This window comes from Palaemon carinicauda, chromosome 37, assembly GCF_036898095.1.
Source record: "Palaemon carinicauda isolate YSFRI2023 chromosome 37, ASM3689809v2, whole genome shotgun sequence".
Lineage (NCBI taxonomy): Eukaryota > Metazoa > Arthropoda > Malacostraca > Decapoda > Palaemonidae > Palaemon > Palaemon carinicauda.
Window position 1 is genome coordinate 59,425,468 of NC_090761.1, and position 12,500 is coordinate 59,437,967.

Genomic DNA, 12,500 nt, shown 5'->3' on the forward strand with positions numbered 1-12,500 from the left:
GCTTTCTTCCTTTTTTCTTTCGGGGTTTGGTGGGGAGTGGTTGTAGATAGCCTGGTGCAATCCTTGGGTCTATTGGAAACTGAAAAATACAGGTTATTCAATATCAGCTGTAAAATCTGTTTTTATCTTAACTTGTAAATGATGAAGAACGTATCCCCTGTAGTGTAAAGAGCAAGTGTCTTTTATATCAATAAATCTCGAAAATTTAATGGGGTCGTCCATGACCTAAGATCTATATGTAGTGAAAATTTCGTCAAAATCCGTTGAGTACTTTTGACGTAATCCTGTCCACAGGTACATGCAAATAAAAAAAAAAAAAAAAAAGATAAAAAAAAAACGACTTGGAAATATAACCTCCTTTTCGGAGGTAATAATGATAATAAAATAGGAATCCTGTTTAGACCCCAAGAACCTACCATATATTCCACTTGCGTCACACCCCCATCACCTACCTCCAAGTGAAGTTATGAATAAGATATTTTTCCCTTGACATCCGCTGGCTACAGCCTTCTTCTACCTTTCCTCTGAGGGGGAAACCCCTTCGGAGTCCTTGATTCTATTGGAAACTGGAAATAATGTACGTTCTGTGTCAGTTACAGTTGTGTTTTAGCGCCATTTTTTAGTGTATGCAGGTTATTGGTTGGGATGTTTCAGATTACAGGTGACGTTTTCCGAAGTGTTCGGTAAACTGTAGTTTGGTGATGTCACGTGATTTTATAACACCTAGTTTATTGGTATCAAGCTTTATGGTAATATCTAGTTTATTAATGTCAAATTCTAGGGTAACATGTAATTTATTAATGTTGGGTTCTTAGGTAATATCTAGATTATTATTGTTAAGTTCTTTAATAATATTTAGTTTATGTCAAATTCCAGGGTAACATCTAGTATATTAATGTCAAGTTCTTTGGTAACATCTAATTTATCTATGTCAAGTTATTTGGTAACATCTAGTTTATTAATGTCAAGTTCTTTGGTAACATCTAATTTATTAATGTCAAGTTCTTTGGTAACATCTAATTTATCTATTTCAAGTTCTTCTGGTTTATTAAGGTCAAGTTCTTTGGTAACATCTAATTTATCTATGTCAAGTTCTTCTAGTTTATTAATGTCAAATTCTTTGGTAACATCTAATTTATCTATGTCAAGTTATTTGGTAACATCTAGTATATTAATGTCAAGTTCTTTGGTAACATCTAATTTATCTATGACAAGTTATTTGGTAACATCTAGTTTATTAATGTCAAGTTCTTTGGTAACATCTAATTTATTAAGGTCAAGTTCTTTGGTAACATCTAATTTATCTATGTCAAGTTCTTCTAGTTTATTAATGTCAAATTCTTTGGTAACATCTAATTTATCTATGTCAAGTTATTTGGTAACATCTAGTTTATTAATGTCAAGTTCTTTGGTAACATCTAATTTATTAAGGTCAAGTTCTTTGGTAACATCTAATTTATCTATGTCAAGTTCTTCTAGTTTATTAATGTCAAATTCTTTGGTAACATCTAATTTATCTATGTCAAGTTATTTGGTAACATCTAGTTTATTAATGTCAAGTTCTTTGGTAACATCTAATTTATTAATGTCAATTTCTTTGGTAACATCTAATTTATCTATGTCAAGTTCTTCTAGTTTATTAATGTCAAATTCTTTGGTAACATCTAATTTATCTATGTCAAGTTATTTGGTAACATCTAGTTTATTAATGTCAAGTTCTTTGGTAACATCTAATTTATTAATGTCAAGTTCTTTGGTAACATCTAATTTATTAATGTCAAGTTCTTTGGTAACATGTAATTTATCTATGTCAAGTTCTTCTGGTTTATTAAGGTCAAGTTCTTTGGTAACATCTAATTTATGTATGTCAAGTTCTTCTGGTTTATTAAGGTCAAGTTCTTTGGTAACATCTAATTTATCTATGTCAAGTTCTTCTGGTTTATTAAGGTCAAGTTCTTTGGTAACATCTAATTTATCTATGTCAAGTTCTTCTGGTTTATTAAGGTCAAGTTCTTTGGTAACATCTAATTTATCTATGTCAAGTTCTTCTGGTTTATTAAGGTCAAGTTCTTTGGTAACATCTAATTTATCTATGTCAAGTTCTTCTAGTTTATTAATGTCAAATTCTTTGGTAACATCTAATTTATCTATGTCAAGTTATTTGGTAACATCTAGTTTATTAATGTCAAGTTCTTTGGTAATATCTAATTTATTAATGTCAAGATCTTTGGTAACATCTAATTTATCTATGCCAAGTTCTTTGGTAACATTTAGTTTATTGATATAAAGTTTTGGGTAACATTTACTTTATTAATAGCAAGTTTTTTTTTATAACATTTAAATCATTAATATCAAACACTTTGGTAACTTTTGAGTTATTAAAATAAAGTTTTTTGGTAAAACCCAGTTTATAAAAATAATTATTCTGGTAACACCTAGATTATTTATGTTAAATCTTCTGGTAACACTTAAGCTAGTGATTTCAATTTCTTTGGTAACGCCTGTTTTGTTGAGATAAAGTTCTTTGGTAATATCAAATTCAATATAATCAGGCCTATATATTGAAGTAGATTGAAAAATTTGTAGTGAAAATTACTCAGTAATGCCAAAGTACTAAATATGATTGTGATATTTTTTTCTTTAGTTTCTGGAAAAGGTTGTAAGGTATTAGCTGAAACTTAGATGAGTGGCATCTTTCAACCTCTTGGGAATGGTATTAAGGAGAGAGAGAGAGAGAGAGAGAGAGAGAGAGAGAGAGAGAGAGAGAGAGACTTGTTGCTAGTTATGAAATATTCGTAGATCAATAATCCTTAGGGATGGGAAGTAGAGACATCCCATGAGGATAAAACATTGTTTGTTTCCTTGTTGTACTTCGAAGAAAAGGAGCTTCCCCCGTTTAAAACCTCCAAGAGACATTGTACACAGAATTATCCCAGTTTGAGGAAAACCACATCGACAGTTCGAGGAAAACTACATCAACATTTGCAAAAAGATTTATTTTCTTTGTGTTTTGATAACAAAAAGAAATATATTTTCATATTCAACATATCTGTTTTTGACGTTGTTATATTTTATATAGGACATATCTGTTTTGACGCTGTTACTGTTTTTACAATGATATATTGTTAAATTATTCTCATCATTTATTTATTTCCTTATTTTTTTCCTCACTGGGCTATTTTTCCCTGTTGGAGCCCTTGGGCTTATAGCATCTTGCTTTTTCAACTAGGGTTGTAGCTTGGCTAATAATAATAATAATAATGATAATAATAATAAGCCATACATTATACTCCTCCTAATATCTGGATTCTCTCTACCTCTGGATCAGAGACCCAAGGGGGAATCAGCTCAAAGATAATATCATCTGGTCGGCCGGAGAATCGAACCCGGACCCAAGAAACTTAGGTTCCATTGCTTAGCATCTCAGCCACAAAGATATTAGGGGTATAATATATGGCTTATATATTATATATATATATTATATAAATAATATATGGCTTATATATATATATATATATATATGTATATATATTATATATATATGTATATATATATAAATAAATATATATATAAATATATATATATATATATATATGTGTGTGTGTGTGTGTATACACATATATACATATATATATATGTATATATATATATATATATATATATGTATGCACACACACATATGTATACATATATATATGTATATATATGTATGCACACACACACAAAACAACAACAACAACAAATGCAGCCGTTTCTAGTCCATGGGAGGACAAAGACCTCTGGCATAATTATGTATATATGATCAGTCTCTAGGGCATTGGCCTGCTTACTAGGGCAATGTCACTGCCCCTTGCCTCTGCCATTCATGAGCTGCCTTTAAAGCTTTTAAACATGTCCTTATTCATGTGTGGGGTTTGGCCAGTTTCCATCACCACGCTGACTGGTGTGGATTGGTGATGGTAGGAAATTTTCGTCTGATTGCTCACAGTAAACCAACCTAGTATGGATGGCCCTCACTATTACAGATTTCAGATCATGGCGATACGCAAACCTTTATTATTATTATTATTATTATTATTATTATTATTATTACTAGTTAAGCTACAACCCTAGTTGGAAAAGCAAGATGCTATAGGCGCAACGGCTCCAACAGGGAAAAATAGCCCAGTGAGTAAAGGGAATTAGGAAATAGATAAACAATATACGGAATAATGAACATTTGCTGCAAGTTTGAACTTTTGAAGTTCCACTGATTCAACTACCCGATTAGGAAGATCATTCCAAAACTTGGTCACAGCTGGACTAAAACTTCTAGAATACTGTGTAGTATTTAGATTTAGATCCTCTAACGCCGGGGTTCCTAAATGATTTGTTCTTTTTGTACTCCTTGGGGATTTTTATAGATTTCTCTCTACCCCTGAAATTGAGGATGAAAAAGAGAAACAGCTGAATTAATATTTTTATATGATTTTATTCAATCAGTGTTAGTGCAGATTATATGTATTGCGCAGTTCTCGGTATTCTCTCAAATCCAATGTACCCTCTGAAGAGTAAAAATGTACCACTGGGGTTTCGGTCGCCGTTGAACGGTACGGTACCACTGGGGTTACATGTACCCCTTGTTGGGAACCGCTGCGCTAACTATGATCTCACTTACCATTTACTATAAGCAAGAAGTAACTTGAGAAATACCCAGTAGAGCGCAGATCCTCGCTTCGGCAGCTTATTTCTTGACCTTGCTCGACCTTGACCTTGACCTTGACGTTTGACCGTAACATGTATAAATTAGCGTGGATTTTCATACCCTCTAATATGAATCAAGCTTGAAGAGTGTGACAACGATATCCAGACTTATAGCTGATTACGTGAATTGGACATTTTGCTTGACTGTGACCATGACCTTTGACCTTGACCTTTTAAAATTCAATCATTTCCAGCTATTTAGAAGACAGTTAATCCTTGCAAATTTCATTACTCTACGATTAATATTTTGGCCTGGAAGCTGTTCACAAACAAACAAACACACACACAAACAGTGGGTAAAACATAACCTCTTTCCAACCTCGATGGCGGAGGTGATGAGGAAGTTTTAAAAACCAAAACAAACATCAAGACTCGTCTTCAAGGACTACCTCTCGTTAGAATTAACCCCCAGTATATCCAGTCGTTTTCAACCTCCATTGATTTCCGATGGGAAAATCTTGCTAAATTCAGCTGAAGGATCATGTTAGTGCCTGGGATTATGTTCTTGTCCAGAATTAATCTGATTTTATGGCTAATAACACTAGGTTGGTATATAATGTTAGGATTAATTTGGTTTTACAATAAAAGAGCCAGAAAGAATGAAAAATGATTATGCTACGTTACTCGATGATTTTCTGTTTACGTTCGGAATACTCTGTAAATAATCCTATTTAAGAGTCCAAAGGCAGAAATGAAACATGTAACAACTCTGTTATTTACCCTAAATGTTTATTTACATATAATTTCATGTATTTTGCATACACCCCCTCACACACAAACACGCACATACACACACTTTATCTTGCCAAGCATAACATAAACCTGGAATAATTTCAGTAACTATTTTATTATATTGTAACAATTTAAAAAACCTCAAACACTCCTATTTTGATATGAATTCTAGTTCTTTCGTTTTGCTTTATGAAGATCAAATCATTGCGGTTTGCTTTTCTTGCGCTTTTTATTGATGTATCAAAGTTTCCTTATGTTTCCAATATCATTTATATCAACCTATCCACTATTTGTTGTTGTTATTGACAAGGAGGTATTGAGATCGAGTCGGTTTATTTATTTGTCTCTGTGTCTGTGGACATTTGCCTGTGGACAGGATTACGTCTAAATTACTTGACGGATTTTGACGAAATTTTGACCACAGATAGAGCATAGTTCATGGACGACTCCATTAAAGTTTGGAGATGATCCGGATCCGGTTTTTAAGTCCGGATTGCATTATTCGCCATTTTAAAGATAAAGTCAAAACTATTCGACGGATTTTGACGAAATTTTTACCACAGATAGAGCATAGGTCGTGGATGACTCCATTAAAGTTTGGAGATGATCCGAATCTGGTTTTTAAGTCCGGATTTGCATTATTCACCATTTTAAAGATTAAGTCAAAACTATTCGACGGATTTTGACGAAATTTTTACCACAGATAGAGCATAGGTCATGGACGACTCCGTTAAAGTTTGGAGATGATCCGGATCCGGTTTTTAAGTCCGGTTTTGCATTATTCGCCATTTTTAAGATAAAGTTAAAACTATTCGGCGGATTTTGACGAAATTTCCACCACAGATAGAGCATAGGTCGTGGACGACTCCGTTAAAGTTTGGAGATGATCCGGATCTGGTTTTCAAGCCGGATTTGCATTATTCACCATTTTAAAGGTTAAGTCAAAACTATTTGACGAATTTTGACGAAATTTTCACCACAGATAGATCTTAGGTCATGGACGACCCCACTGAATTTTGGAGATGATCCGGATATGGTTTTTAAGTCCGGATTTGCATTATTCACCATTTTAAAGGTAAGGTCAAAACTATTCGACGGATTTTGACGAATTTTTTTTACCACAGATAGAGCATAGGTCATGGACGACTCCGTTAAAGTTTGGAGAGGATCCGGTTTTGCATTATTCGCCATTTTAAAGGTAAAGTCAAAACTATTCGACGGATTTTTGACGAAATTTTTAACACAGATAGATCTTATGTCATGGGTGATCCCATTGAATTTTAAAGATGATCTGGATCCGGATCTGGATAATAGTTTTTGTGTCGATAGAGAGGAATACGTCAAAACTATTTAACGAATTTTGACGAAATTTTCACCACAGATAGATCTTCGGTCATGGACGACCCCACTGCATTTTGGAGGTATCCGGACCGGATTCAATATCCGGGTTTGCATTTTTTGCCATTTTAAAGATAACGTTAAAACTATTCGACGGATTTTGACGAAATTTTCACCACATGTAGACCTTAGAGCATGGATAACCGCATTAAATTTTGGAGGTTATCCGGGTCCGGATCTGGATTTGCATTTTTCGCCATTTTAAATATAACATTAAAACAAATTGACGGATTTTGACGAAATAGACGACTATTTTAACCTTTGGCGGAGGTCAGAATTTCTGATTACTCTGTTCATTATTATTATTATTATTATTATTATTATTATTATTAGTAGTAGTAGTAGTAGTAGTAGTAGTAGTAGTAGTAGTAGTAGTAGATCTTTTTTACGTACTATGCTATGTTGATTTCTAGTGTTTTTGTTTTATGATTTTTGTTGTTGTGTTTGTTCTTTTAATATAATAAACTTTAACTCTTATTATTAGCTGTTTTATTATTATCATCATCATCATCATCATCATGATTACTGTTATTGTGTAAACCGAAAAAGATCCACCTGTTTGTCATGCAGAAAAAGCTTTACTTACTTTATCGCTTTAATGTTTCCATACATTTTTCCTAAATCCCAAGGTTAGAGGGCAATTTTGAGTATGAACGCTAGTAACAATTACAAGGTACTGTATGATTATTGATACTGAAGTATTTTACATCAAGTAATTTCCATAAGCAAAACAAGAAACATGAATTTCTCTCTCTCTCCCTCTCTCTCTCTCTCTCTCTCTCTCTCTCTCTCTCTCTCTCTCTCTCTCTCTCTCTCTCTCTCTCTCTCTCTCTCTCTTAGTATTTCTACTTACACACTTAGCAAATAGTACTTGACGGTCGGTTAACTATTTTCGGCAGAGAGAGAGAGAGAGAGAGAGAGAGAGAGAGATGTACTTGACGGTCGGTTAACTATTTTCGGGAGAGAGAGAGAGAGAGAGAGAGAGGAGAGAGAGAGAGAGAGAGAGAGAGAGAGAGAGAGAGAGATGTACTTGACGGTCGGTTAACTATTTTCGGCAGAGAGAGAGAGAGAGAGAGAGAGAGAGAGAGAGAGAGAGAGAGAGAGAGAGAGAGAGAGAGAGAGAGAGAGAGAGATCGTTTAAATATGTATCCTCAAATAATTGGAAAGGGAAGACCCCTCGCCCAGGTAATCCTCCATCCTACTGCCATACAATCCTGAAGTTTTGTTTTCATTTTTATTTCCTTTTTCCAGATCCTACTCTCGAGAGGCCCTTGTTCCTCCTACCAGGACACCCTCCCTCTCTCCTACGACGTCTCTCCTTCGAATCCTTCTGTAGCTTAATGGAGTTATTGCAGAACACAAAGCCAAGTGGGTAATGCCAGTGCCACTCGTATTGAAGGATATTGAAGGATCCCTTTGCAACAAAAGGAAGTTGTTGACGTTTACATCGGAGGCGGGTCTTCAGCGCCTCAGGGCCGTAATCGGGGTTTCTATGGTAAGTGATCCTATTTTTTTCTTGTCTTTTTTTTTTTATATAATTGTGGTTTTGTATGTAGAGTTGTTTTTGTTATAGGTTTTTTTTTTTTTGTTTTTTTATAATTGTGGTTTTGCCTGTAATGTTGTTTTTGTTATATTTTGTTTTTGTTTTTGTTTTTTGTAATTGTGGTTTTGTCTGTAAAGTTGTTTTTGTTATAGTTTGTGAGGATATTTTCACCAAAAAATTTAAGATAATTCGTTTTTTTTATGTTAAGTGACTTTTTTTTTGTTTATAAAGTCACTTTGTTATAGTTTGCGCGATTTTTACCTAGATAGAAAACTGAAAAAGTCAAGATTTCCGTTCTTTTGAAAAACATTATGCTGACTTTTTTGTTTTTTCTATAAAGGTGATTTTCGTTCTTTTCAAAAATAGTATGATGTTATCAGTTTATAATTATACGGTAGTCAGAAAAGTATATTGCATAAATTGACAATATAGATGTGGGTTGTATAGTTCGTTTAAGAAATATCTATAGAAACTTGAAGAAAATCATACGTGAATTGTTTACGCAATCAGTACAGAAGTCAAAATAGGTTATCCGTTAAGTTGCAGTTTGTGATTGAGCAAATTCCAAACCATTTTTTTAACCTTGAATAATCGTTTGATTCCCTGGATTTCATAAATTTTAATGCAGAAATTTCGTAATCTCTATGTTCATTAAGTTCAGTAATTAGAGAGACTTCAAATTTGATAAATTATGGATCGTAAAACTGACTAAATCGTCTTCAATGGACCTAATGATGAAACTGAATATTAAGTATTGGTTTTCAACAGTTCTAAGCCAATCTTTGAAGTAATCATCATTATTATGATCTTTTTCATGTATTCATTTATATTATTATTTGTTGTATAAGTACCATTAATAGCCTAGTAGTAGAAGATGAAGTGATGGTACTAGAATTAATTTCCTATTGAAAATTAGGTCTATCTGCTGAGTGATCAGCATCCATTGCCTGGCGCTCCTTGGTCCTAGCTTTGATGGATAGTGGGCTTGGTCGCTGATTATATGTAATATGGTCAGTCTCTAGGGTATTGTCCTGCTTGATAGGGCAGTGTCACTGTCCCTTGCCTCTGCCATTCATGAGGGGCCTGTAAACCTTTAAAACATCGCAACCTAGTGATCTGCTGGGCTGGGGTTCGAGACTCGCTCAAGCTCGATAGTTTCTTGCACTGTGTGCAACCTCACCATACTTGAGAGTTAGGGATGTGGGCTTCGGGAAAGCCTATAGGTCTACCTGCTGATCACCAGGAGCCATCACCTAGCCCTCCCCTGGTCTAAGCTTGGGTGGAGAGGGCTTGGACGCTGATCATATATATATATATATATATATATATATATATATATATATATATATATATATATATATATATCTATATGTATATTTATATAAATATATATATTTATATATATATATTTATATATATATATACATATATATATATATATATATATATATATATATATATATATATATAGATATATATCTATATATATATATATATATATATATATATATATATGTATATATATAAATATATATATATATATATATATATATGTATATATATAAATATATATATATATATATATATATATATATATATATCTATAAATATATATATATATATATATATATATATATGTATATATATATATATATAAATATATATATATATATATATATATATATATATATATCTATATATATATATATATATATATATATATATATATATCTATATATATATATATCTATATCTATATATGTATGTATATATATATATCTAAATATATATATATATGTATATATATATATAAATATATATATATATATATATATATATATATATATAAATATATATATATATATATATATATAATCTGTCTCTAGGGCATTGTTACTGTCCCTAGCCTCTGCCGTTCACGAGTGGCTTTTAAACGTTCAAAATATATAAATAATTATTGTAAACCTTTAAGCTTTTGAAATATAAGATTACTCTATACACTTTTTTACTTTCAAGTTATTTTTTGGGCATAAAAAAAGAATTAGTGGGAGGAAAATAATACTACAAGTATTTCTTTTTTTCTTTTCATGATAAGCATTAGATTTTGCTCTTGCGGTTTTACCTTATATCTTATTAGCAGAAGGAATTTGTGTTTCATGGTCGTCCCACCAAATAGAACTAGAATGTGCAGTTTATGATTGTTCTTTTATTCTTTAATTTGATGTAGTTCATTCTTTGATTTAATGAAGTTTATTCATTGATTTAATGAAGTTTATTCTTTGATTTGATGAAGTTTATTCTTTGATTTAATGAAGTTTATTCACTGATTTAATGAAGTTTATTCTTTGTTTTAATGAAGTTTATTCCTTGATTTAATGAAGTTTATTCTTTGATTTAATGAAGTTTATTCTGTAATTTAATGAAGTTTATTGTTTGATTTAATTAAGTTTGTTACTTAATTTAATGAAGTTTATTGTTTGATTTAATCACGTTTATGCTTTGATTTAATGAAGTTTATTCTTTGATTTAATGAAGTGTTGTTCTTCAATTTAATTAAGTTTATTTTTTTATTTATTGAAGTATATGCTTTGATTTAATTAAGCGTATTCTTAAATTTAATGAAGGTTATTCTTTGATTTAATGAAGTTTATTCTTAGATTTAATGAAGCTTAATCTTTAATTTAATGAGTTTTATCCTTTGATCTAATGAATTTTATTCTTTGATTTAATGAAAAGTCGATCTCTTTGGATTGGTCTCGTCAAAGATCTCTCTCTCTCTCTCTCTCTCTCTCTCTCTCTCTCTCTCTCTCTCTCTCTCTCTCTCTCTCTCTCTCTCTCTCTCATTTTATAGTTAATTATCAGTAAACTAAAATGTCCATACTCTTCTTTATTATTATATACTTGATAAATGAGTAAAACCTGAAATGATATGCTCCACGCATCTAAAACATTTTCTGTTGTCTTCCAAAAAGCAACATCCGAATGAATGAACTTTTACATGAATTTCATGATTTTCTTTTAAGATTAATTCTCATAAGAAGGTTTGACCAAAACCCATTCCTTGCTTTTCGCTAAATCCTTAAAGTTTGCGGTTGAAATTCACAAGAAAAGAATAATTTTACTTTCAAGTTCGCAGACAGTGTTTTCACATTGTTCCATTCCACGTTCCCCTTATAGTGTTTTCATACTGTTCCATTCCACGTTCCCCTTACGAATAGTTTCGCTTCTGGGACGCCTTTTCAATTCCTCTCTGGCGGGAAATAAATATGGCATTAAAATTCATATATCTTCTTCCTTTCAATGGCACCTCTTTCACCTCCCATTTACTCCATATAATGCTTCCACATTGAAGCCTCTCATATCAATGTTATTTTTTCCCTTTTCCACCTTTCACGGGTGAGTTCTCCCTCTCTCACTGCGGACGGTGGAAAACGCCGTATGGGAAGTTGGTGATTGTTTCTTTACTAACTTCCTTTCATCTTCTTTTAATTTTTAGGATTCAAACTTTTGTTGCTTATCCTTGCTGAGAATTTATGTATTTATTCACGGGCCTTTTGTATTACTTGGCTTTCCAGAGTTTCTGAAAGAGAGTTTTAAAGTTTTGGTTTTGTATAAAAAGAAACTTTATTTCCTTTTGTGTTAGAATCGTGATATTTCAAGCGAGTTCGATTTCTTTTTTTCCCGAATATTTATTCAATATTTTGTTGTGAGTTTTTGTTATTAATATAATTCAAGTTACATGCTAACAAATATATCATCTTTGCATCTCAATGTATTTATAGCCACAATCACAAACATACATACAGGCACACAAACAAATACACAAGGTACCTAATTATAATGCTAAAAAGACTAAAAACTGTATTTCTTAAATCTCCATCAACGCTTTCACAAATTTTATCCAACTTGAACTAACCTCTACAGTTCTGCCTCTCTTTTTTTGTCCTTCATAACTAAATCTTTAAAATATTTCCTCCTTCGACTTTAGACAGCAAATCTTCATTTTTATCTTTAAATTTGAGTTACTTTTGCTCATAAAACTCCTCTTAGCTCTCATCTCTTCGTAGAACAATTCCTCTCTCTC

At 32.0% G+C, this 12,500-nt stretch overlaps 1 long non-coding RNA gene across 1 annotated transcript in view; it reads left to right on the plus strand.

The window, feature by feature from the left end:
- Window positions 1-12,500, plus strand: part of LOC137629145 (uncharacterized) — a 688,047-nt gene that overhangs the window by 652,687 nt on the left and 22,860 nt on the right. Inside the window, exon 5 of the long non-coding RNA XR_011041455.1 lies at window positions 8,125-8,368. This is a non-coding gene — a long non-coding RNA (uncharacterized lncRNA). The remainder of the gene's footprint in view (window positions 1-8,124; window positions 8,369-12,500) is intronic.